Source organism: Battus philenor, unplaced genomic scaffold, assembly GCF_028537555.1.
Source record: "Battus philenor isolate CCGP_79_NKW_IND1 unplaced genomic scaffold, ilBatPhil1.0.hap1 SCAF_5, whole genome shotgun sequence".
Taxonomy (NCBI): domain Eukaryota; kingdom Metazoa; phylum Arthropoda; class Insecta; order Lepidoptera; family Papilionidae; genus Battus; species Battus philenor.
In genome coordinates, this window is record NW_027181715.1 from 8,857,121 (window position 1) to 8,868,521 (window position 11,401).

General features: G+C 32.2%; 1 non-coding gene across 1 annotated transcript; it reads left to right on the forward strand.

Moving 5' to 3' along the window:
* The first annotated feature begins 2,447 nt into the window (after nucleotides 1–2,447).
* TRNAS-GCU (transfer RNA serine (anticodon GCU)) lies at nucleotides 2,448–2,529 on the forward strand. The gene has a single exon. It is a non-coding gene; the product is annotated as a tRNA-Ser (tRNA).
* The last annotated feature ends 8,872 nt before the right edge of the window (nucleotides 2,530–11,401 follow it).

Genomic DNA, 11,401 nt, shown 5'->3' on the forward strand with positions numbered 1-11,401 from the left:
AAAAATAATGTTATATTCTTGACTTTTTGAAATAGCAAGTGTTGAAATTATTGACGCTTAGTTTCGATGCAAAATCGACTTTCGGACACTGCGCTAGAGTATAAATATAAACACTTGCTAAGTTATCACAATTGACGTAAAATTTAAATGTTATTACAGTTTCATTAGCACCTGTAAGCAAGTTTTACTTGAAATAAATAATTTAGATATTTTTTTAAACCTGAAAAAATATAAAATCCATTTCCATATTTGCCGTGTCCCAATCGAGTCGGTCGCGCGGGCCGGCGCTCGGACGACGCAACGCCGGTGCGCGAGCGAGGGATGCGCCCGCACTAAATTTAAATATTTTAATCCTTAATTTAAATTTTTGACATTTTTATTTTATGTTGGTATTCGTGTATTTTCATTTTTGATGTTATTTGTCATATTCGGGATGCGGCGTGGCGCGTCACTGGCGCCTTGAGGAGTTTGTATCCTTAAACTAATTTCCACGGTGACACATGGGGGCTTTGATAAGATTGAATGCAAAGTTTAAGTTATTTATAACATCTTGACGTATAATAGTAATTAGATTGATAAATAGCTTAGTTGAGTTTGTTGTTGATTATTTGTAGGTATTTTAATATTGTCAATTACATCTCATATCTCCAGCGAAGAATTAAGATATCAAATTTCCTTCGATTTCGATTAGGAAACTTTATAAATAGCACCGTTGATTGGTGTTAATTCGTCTAAATATATATGAGCAGTTTCATATAATTTTCTTAACACAACATTTTGTCGGTTTGTATTATTGTCTAATTTTTACGGTAACAACTTATTATTTTCTTACTTATTCATTTGGTTACAGCCCATAGCCCACGCAAAGCCCAGGCCTCTTGGGAGAACCTTCTCTTTAAAGTTTGATCTGTTTCTCCATTACTAGTGTACCTGTAGTTCTTTTTTAATTAGGTTTTTCATTGAAAAAGGTCGTCTCGAAGATACTACACTCATCCGGTAATAACAATAATACAATAATTATATGCATTAATGATAATAATATGTTAATAATATTAAAAGTATACTTACCAAATATTTGAGAGGTTGGGTACATGACACAGGAAGTCATGGTTTGGAAACTAGATGCCACATAGAACAAGTCTGGAACGCCTTCTTTAGACTTAGGTTACCTCTGTGAAATAAAAAGCTGAACTATGAATACGACTGGCACGCTGTCATGTTTTTTCTGTTTCTGTCTTTACGGAATCGTGGAGCGAGAAAGTTGAAGCCTCCGAAATGTGAGTATACAAGAGAATGCCAACAATGTCTTGGAGAGATAAACTTAATAATGAAATAGTGGATAGGAGCATAATGAAATAATCAGAAGTGCTATACACAATAAAAACCAGTGAGTTACCATATTTAGGCCACAGGATGCTCATAGTATTTACGGAAAGTGAAGTGTAGGCAGATGACTAATGTTTTGAATAAAAAACGTAACGTCAGTGGTTTGGAAAGAGCACTCGTTTGCTTTTCAATGTTGCGGTTTCAAAAATTAAATTTGCCCAAATGGCCGCCTTCGTTCGGCACTTTAAGAAGAACATTTATTTTCTCAGTGAGACAACATGTACTTTATTTAATAAAAAGTACATTGGAACACAAGTGGGAGGTCGAAATAGTGTTAATTAGAATCTAGAAATGTAAAATCTTACGCAGCATACGCCAGCATTTATGGAAGGTAGAACGATGGAACATTTAAAATTTGACGAACCACGAAATTTTTTAAATCGGACCACAAATCCTAACACAATTATAAAGCAACGTGAAACCAATAATAAGATTTATGAAAAAATAAAAAATAAACAGGCAATGTTGTTGTAGTAAGTGTGGTTTTTATTACCGTCTTAACATATTGCGCAACTTCTTACAAGTACAAGCATTAACCGTTATCGGTAAGTGATTGTTATCTAGGATCGTTATGAGGATTACTGTTACATTATAACACATTTGAAACGATTACATAGATAGCGGTGTAAATAAAAAGAGGATACAGTAGCTCATTTCAATACAGGTTTTGTTATCAAAACGTCCAGTTCAATATTGACGTATGTGCCACAACATTTAAGCAAATATTTACTTTAGGTTTACGTTTACACTCCAATTGGCAATTATGTTACACTTCATGATATGTAAAAATGAGGCTTGCTGTGTTTTTGATTACTTGTTGTAAGATAATAGCTTCATTTTAGATAAAAATGTATTGTCTATTTTGTGATATTATTTCGTTCTAAAGAAATGCCTTACGCAATATTGCCGTATAGGCGAAAATAACGTTTATAAGTAAAATTTTATTACATAGTTTTATTTTATAAAAGTATGTTCTTGTATAAGTTCACTTAAAATAATTTTATTTACCACAATAATATTTGTTAAGTTACCTAATTAATAATTTCACAACACTTGCGCATGACGAGGTGGCCGAGTGGTTAAGGCGTTGGACTGCTAATCCAATGTGCTCTGCACGCGTGGGTTCGAATCCCATCCTCGTCGATCGTTTTTGTTACTCTTTAATTCACTGGTCTTTATAACAATAATTTTAATATATTTAAAAGTTTTTTTAAAAAAAATTGAATGCCTTTTAGTATTTTTTTTTACATTTGCGGACTTAATTATTTATTTATTGTCACAACATAAGTTAATTTTAATTAAAATTATAATATTTATGGGTCATAAATTTTCCATTCTACTCGCGTTTAATTACTTATGGTGCTAAATAAGTTGAAGGGTTATTAGGGAGAGGCAAACCCAATTGTAATTTAGTAATCGTTTTATACATGAACAGTATAAAAATTCCCAAATTATAAATAAAATTTTTAATCTTTAAGCCAGAATTTATTTAATTCTTAAAAAGACTGTAAGAATGTTTATTTTTTGTAATTATATTTATTGTTATGCCTACGAAAAATATCAGAAATATTTTCGAATAACATAAGTATCCGTTTTGATTTTTTTTTTTTACTTGTAGAATGATCGGTTATATGTAGACGCAAGAGAGTTTAATGGGGTGAATGTATATATTATTTGTCAGCATATGATTTTACGAATGAATTAATTATTGCCATTGGAATACGATAGAACAATATCTTTAGGCAGTGCTATATATTTACCATTTTAAAGCTTTTACATCTATAACATCCTGTAATTTAATATAATATCATCAGGAGGTAACTCGATGGTAATTTCAAATTAACATTGAGAATTAATTAAAAATCATTAAAGTTATTACAACAGTTAAAATATATTTTAATACTGTTCGTATGCCTCTTTTTCGGTAATTTCATTATCCTTGACGCCGTATCACTTGTTTACAATGTACGTAATCGGGGCGATAGGAGTAAATAAAGATGAAAAGTCGAGTAATTATGTCCATACATACATTTTGGTGAATGAATGGGAACCATTAATCGTAAAAATATTTAAACTTAACGTGATATTCCGTATCGCAAATTATTGAGATAAAATGATTAAGTACGGAGACAGGGGAAATGCTGGAAATAAGATTTTCTATGTAGGCTTTTTATTAGAGTTATAGCTTTCAGTTGAAAACGACTGGCCACTACCGCTGTCAATACTTTTAAAATGTTATATATTTTTTCTTGCCACATTTAAAATTCGGTTGGAATTCGGATGCCGACCAATGGGTGTCCGCTTTTATTATTGTCGTATCAGTTATTATTGTAAATACTCAATGTCATTAATAGTTACAAGATATATATGAGTTGATTTTATTTCTTTGCCAAGCAAGAAGGAAGAAATACGTGCTTATTTTTCAACGGCCATCTTGAAAACACCTATGTAGACCGCTAACATTTTTGTTTATAATACATCTTACATAGGGATGAAAGTGACTGGTGTTCCGATATAGATTATGTTAGAAAATTATTAGTACTGCATCTCTCCGTGGTATCTAAAAGAATAAACGGTATTAATAAATAGAACTCTTTGTTTTTAATCCATTTATCTTATAAATTACAAATTAAAATGTACACACAGTTTTTGTTTAAGATGTGTTTTATTCGAATAATTGCTATTTCTTATTGTTTGGCGGTTAACGATAAATATTATACGATTAAATAAAATTAAAATCACCGAACGTAATAGAAGTATATTATATATAAATATATATATTTATAGGCAGTCGTTTCTAAGCTTGAAGTAAAAAGTCTATTTAGTAATGTTTTTAGTTATAATGATTTATTAATGTAAGTCTACGAGATTCATGTGAGTAGTTAGTTGATCTTTCGAAAGTTGCAACAACTGTTCACAACAGTTCAACGATATGGTCAAGTAGTCGTTTCTCCATTAATATTTTTTTAAATTTTTTTCTTTATTGTCTGCCATGTTGTTATGTAACTATAATGAAAATATTTTTGTAATTCGACGAATTTGTTTTAAAAGAGATGAACATCGCGTTTTTAAATTATATGTCAATAAAATACCTATTATTAGATTTATTTTACACACATACTTAAGAGTTAACTAATGTATAGTTTGTAATTTTTTAACAAATAATATATTAAAATTGTATATAGGTGTTTATAAATAAAATTCATTTTGATATATAGAGCGTAATTAACAATTCCTTTAACACGAGTTATACATATACCAAAAAAGAGTAAAAACAGAAAACTAAACTGATTTAACTAAATAAAAGCGTCGGAAATAGAATATACGAAACGATTACTGACGATTATTTAAATCTTTTGACAGTTTTTAATTCTAATTAGTTGAGGCACACCGAAAAGGATAAAAACATCTCATTCATAGTCTGTAAAGTAGAACGTAAACTATTAAAACAACCTTAAAATGGTGTCATTGCATAAGGGATAAGGGAGCGACGTCTGCTACGTTTCTACCGATTTTACTTCCCTCCGGAACGGCGTCGTGGGCGGAAGCACGCCCCGAATCCACGCGTCACCACTTCCCCTCGAAAATCTATTGCAATAAACACACTTCGAAAAGTTGGCTTCACATCGCATATAAGCAAATTGTGTGTATAATGCACATGAGATTTAATTAAGCAAGTTCCTAAAAAACTAAATTTATTTTAGAATTACTAATAACTCATATTTGAATACAAGATTGGAAGCGCAGTGTGCTTTGGTCTTCTAATCTACTCACATTCGGTCGCTTTTCTGAGCACAAGCCACCCGAGTAAAGGGTGCTTTTTTGGTTTCTTTTGGAATCACTTCTGTATAAACGTGTTTTAATAGCGAACTTGCTGTCGCATCAATCCAGAATAAAGAATTGTGCCCTACCTACCTTAATTTATATATTTATATATTATAAATATTATACATACCTTATTTATATATTATAATATAGCAAAATTAAATCCAGGTCTCATCACCCTCAACGAATACTCAAGCAACACAAACCGCTTTGAACTCAAGAAGAACGTGAAAATTGTGTTAAAAAGTAAAAGAGTGACTTCAGAGGGACTGCAAAAATGTTATATTGATAAATTAAATTCTTACACATTCATTTCTCGAGACATTTTAAATTTTTTGTTATTTCAAAGCTACATTTTTAATTTAACAAGAACCTTTAGCTGCTTATTATTATATTTTTAAAGTGTTCCTCGGTATCCAACTGGTGAACTGGTTACGAACTTCTCTGGTTCCCTCGAATCGGAATTCGAATGAAAACATGGAGTAAGAACTAGAAGCTAAAAGCCTGTCAACTTCCTGAAAGAGCTCTTGACCTTAGTCAGTGTAAAGATGTCTAGGATTAAAATCCTGTACCATCTTCAAGCTGGTAAGTTGTAAATACCAACAAACAAACAGAAATTTTTTATATTACACGTTTACGCTTAACAGTGACCACTTGTGTACGTTATGAGAAGAATGTCAGTAGAGCCTAATTTGATAGCAACTAGAATCTGATATGAGAAGAGATCTGTCCATGACAAACAAAAAGATATCTTGCAGCATTGAAATCTCGGCCCACACATTCACATCGTGACATATGGTTCCATTAGTTTCATTAGTCGCAAATAATATTTTCTTTTTCATTTATAAATAAATACATGGGTAGATGATTGTTTATGTGGAAAGTAAAGAAAGTAAGTAAAGGTTCGCGGTCGAGGTTTTTTAATAAGTGCGAATAATTAGATGAGGCCATGCAGCGGCGGAGCACGCGCAAGCCGCGTGGCGTGGCGTCCGGCTCATTGTTGTTCAAGTTATTTATGAATATTGTTTCGCGCAGCCGCCGACTAGATCGCCGACACGCGACCAGCCGCCCGAGATCGATGTCTACACGCACTTATGAACACTTAGTAATCTCTATGATTTTAGAGATTCCCCGAAATCTCTTTAGCCTTTATATCATTGTTGCTATATTGACACAATAACGGTTATTTTCTTTCCTGTCAAGAATTTTTATCCATTAGTTAAATGATTGTTCAATCAATAAAAAAGTTGATTAATACTTAAAAATAAAACTAATGTCTTTACTGTTACGACCATATATTTTAAAGTACATTGACTTATGGAGTTATGTGTCATTTCATAATTTTTTTAATAATCCCAATTTTTATATTGTGTAAATTTTAATTACTCGCCTTTTCGTTGCATCTAATACATTCCAATTAGAGCAAGTCAGTAATTAGTCATTGTAATAATTTTATTTGTTGCGTTTATACACTACATATTTATATATGTTTGTACACTATATGTATAATGGAAAGGTTATAAATTAAACATTAAAAATAGGTGTGTTTTTTGTTTTAATGTACCTCCAGTTAGAGGCCGAAGCTTATTTTAAGACAGCTATAACATAAATGTCTGGGAAATAAACTATATTTGATTCCTGTGTGTTCCTAATAAACTTTGTGGTTGATAGAAGTATGTTCAAACGAATTAAATTTTGACAGCAAGAGCACATAATGTTAAACTAAGAACTGATTGTATCATCAACTAGATATCTACTTATGATGAAGATCGTTCTCGCCCTTTGCTTATTTTTTGTTATTAGTACAAATAAAATATATAGTTTTAGTAATATTCAACAATGTTTAAATATTTATGTCCGAATGGATCTCTTATTATTTCATTATTCTTATTAAAACCGGTGTCCAGATATATTAAATCAATAAGTAAGAAAACAATTATCACTCAGTATCTTTAAATTTTCTTTTTGTATATGTAAAATTATTAATGTTAATTATCAGGGTTATAAGTAAAAAATATTTTTATAACTTAACAAGGTATACTTAAAAAAATAGTTTTATAAATAAAATTGTCATCTCTTGGTTTAACTGTCGGTCTCCAATAATGTTCAATAAATTATGAAATACAGCTTCTACTGAGCCCGGCGATTGGTATCGGAAGTGGGGCGGTATGGTGGAGGCGTAGAGGGGCGACTTCCGTTCCGGCCTACTGCTCTTGGAGCCATAACTCATCATCACCGCGCAGGGCGGCCACCCTCTCGCGCGAGCACAAAGAAAAATAAAGATTTGTGTGAATTATACCCCCCCGTGTAAGCAAAAGGGGAAACATTGAAAATACAAAGAAATAAATCTGCGGACTGTGTTCGTCTTCTGCTTGTGATACTTTTTACTCATTCTTTTAATGAAATTTTAAACTAATATTGTTGCACATACAAAAAATTCAACTTATTATCATAAACATCAATTTATCTTCTCTTTATTGTTTATTAACCCAGAATATACATATATATATATATATATATACAACTATCTATACAACATATATATATATATATATATATATATATATATATGTTGTATAGAATATATACATACATACATATAAGTATACACCGGATTATATAGGTAAAAGAGAAAATACATAGAGCGCTCATCATTTATTATTGTATTTATTTTCTTCAAAAACTATAATAGTTCTTTTTTACCAGACAGTTAAAATGGTTATATCACTATGAAATATCACTGTAATTTCTAAATGTATTTATAAGACGGGCAGTGGTAGTCCAACTGTAGAAAACTTAGATTAACGTTCCAAAATCGCGGGCTTGACTCTCGGGTTACCATCTTACTTAATTCTCACTTTGTGCATTAATTATGTAGACTTGCCACTGCCCATAAACAAGTTTCTGGATGATGGTTAGCATACGACACTGCGATCGCCAACCCACCTACCATGCGATTTTGATATATCCCCCATAGACATCTTTGGGGGGAACATATGCCTTATAGCGGTCTTCTATGGACTGAGACGACGACGATTTATGGGACATATTGAAAAAAATAATTGCAACTGTTTGCCTTATTTAAATATATACATTTGTATACATTTCTGCAAGTTTCATCTATTCAATTATAAAGAGATGCACCTGGTTTTTTGATGTTGATATTTTTTCTTTATAAACAATAAACATTGCTTGAGCATTAATTACGGATGTTCAATATTGCCTTATTAATTATCAGCATTATTTTAACTGACGGACATCCACTGCTGGACATATGCCTCCCCTGTTGAATTTCAATAGGACCAATTGTTATCAAAAGGATCCTCGCTGTTCTATTGGCATTTACAAATTTCGCGGATTCCAGATGGTCGGGCGCAAACTGCACTCACCTTTAACAAAGTTTTAAGTTATTTAGCTCTGAAGCCCTTTCAAACCTCGGTTCGAACACAGAGTTATTACGCTTGTTACATAAATCATTTAAAGTTAAAAATCTCTAATTGTTTTCATAGAGAGAAAACTAGAGCACGACTAATTAGCTAGCTATGGATATTAATAAAGCTTATTTATGAGATATTTTACAATAAAGCTAATTTATTATGTAAATATTACACAATTCGCTTATTATGTTTTAAATATGAAGTAATTAATTAAATAACAATTAAAAGTTATATATCTGCTACGTAAAACTAAAATATAACTACTGTCACCTGTTTATTATTTTTATGAGGCGTTGACGTTGATTCTGTACTCGTATTAATTCCTGTAGAGTTGTAAACAGGCACTTCTATAACCAGGCTAGCACTGTATATGTACCTGCATTGTATTATATCAGACCTTAAGTTCTGGAATGGAGACCACGAACCGGCAAACGTAGCGGGGGAGGTGTACTTACAAGTTGGATACACGAACTCTCTCGTCTTCCGACGATCTTAGTAAGACGGTATCTATGAGGAAGGCTTATATCCAGTAGTGATTGCCTTTTAGAAAAAATAGTCACTATGAGACTTATAACGTTTCTATTGCTAAGATAAAAACCTACTTAAAGGCATATAAAGCCGTTCAGTGCAATTTGTTAAATGCTCCGTTATTCTAAATATATATGGGGGAATATAACATAATCTCCATGCTTGGCAGGCGGGTTAGGGATCGCAATGAGGTATTGGTACGCATAGAACCCTGCTGCCCTTCCTCTGGAATCTTGTTTGGTGGGCAGTGATAATGATAATCCTATATAATTAAGGCACAGATTGTAAATTACATAAAATTGTGTCTCGGGACTCGAACCCGCGACCTACGATCGCAAGTCTCAGTCCTCTACCGCTGAGCTACCACTGCTCGATATCTCATCCATTTTAGTCAGATTTTAAGCTGAATTGTGTAGTTTACACGTCATTTGAAATCAAACTCGCAAATGTCGACCCGTAGTCACAATCAACAACAAGATAATATTACAAAAAAAATGTAATGTCAAAATGTAACTGTATATTACAATTGACAATACTTGAAATGATAAACTGCGGTCGGTGTATAACGTGATATGTGAATGAAAACGTTTGTGATCTCGAGTGATGAATATATTTAAACAATCATTGCACATGATTTTATATAATATCAATAAATGTAGCGACGATGAATTTACGTTATCACATACATGATTACTCGATGATCAGATACATGAAAAGATAGCTTTCCACTTGAATTTGATAAAAATGATTTCAGATAAAGTCTTTGAGGGTTTAGCCCGACAATAGTAACATATCAAGTTGAGGTTTTGACCTGTCGGGCATCTTTGAATTGGCACGCTTACTAGCTTTGTCTAAGGAGTGTCCAACTAATAAACTGAGACGTCGGAGGTGTCAAAAAAACAGACAGCACTAATTTTTACATTTTTTTTAATTTCTTAGAAGGAGAGAAGGGGATTTAACCATTCACGTAGATAGATGTCCTTGTTTAGGTTCTCCTCTTTCAAGCGCTTTCTTTGGAAATCTATGGAGGAGGGCCATATCTAGTAGTAGACATCCTGTGCCTGAAATGTTGATAATTGATCTGGTGATAAGGAAATCGGTTCACCCTTAGAAATGAAAGAATATAATTAATTGTATATATTTATTATTAATATATATAATTGTATTTTGTAAAAAAATGTTTTTTATAAACGCAGACGCAAAAGAATGACAGAAGCCGAGATTCTCACTCAAGGTCCGTCACATCAGATCATTCCAAAAGCTCCCTGTCTAACTTCTCGGCGGCTTTCCAATCAGGTATTACAGTAGAAGTTAGCGATGCTAGGTTAGTTTAAGCGGCGTAAACTTCAAATACCACTTCAAACATTATGCATTAAATAATCGTTATTGTAAAACTCAACTGTTACATGTTCAGTGTGATCTGACAAATTTCATCAGCTAATTACCAAAAACACATGCTGTTTAGTGGTTTACCATGTAGGTGCGTGAAACGATGACACGTGCGAGCGATTTGGTATCGGTCGCGATAGGCGGCCGTCAAAACACTTGTCCCGATAGCGGAACAATGCGCACTCCCGCGGGCTTCGCACTGCTCGCTATCGCTTTTCCGCACCTCTCTCATTTGTATTCAGAACGCAGCGAAGACATTTTTGTTTTCGATTTAGAATGGAACATGTGAAAAAAGACTACTTTCTTTTTTATATCGTATATAGCTTTTCCAAGCCATACCGTTTTTAATAGACTGAGTAATTTTTTAATAAATAGCTGCATGATCATCAATAACTTTTTATTAGTACTATTTGTATTTACATAATGGAAAGTACATAAATACTTGTTAATTACAATTTTTCCATTTCTATTTCATTTATATTCACCGTTATTATCTAATCTAATTAGTAGTTGCCAATTACTTATTATTTAAAATGAAATTGTTTATTGCTTATATGAGTGCAGCTGTGTTTATCTGGTTTTGTTAAAGCACTTTATGTTCTTTTGTTTTTAAAATTCATTTAATACACCTTCTCAATTATTGTTATTCATAACTTTGTCTATAGTCATCTCTAATAGTAATGGCTTTAACTCTGTTACCTATTATATAATATGTAATTGTTTGTGTTTATGTTCATTGATTAAATAACCAGCTAATGAAAGGTACAATGTTACGTATATTTTTAGGCTCTCAAAAATGCTTCGACCTATTTAATAAAATACATGTTGAAAGGGTT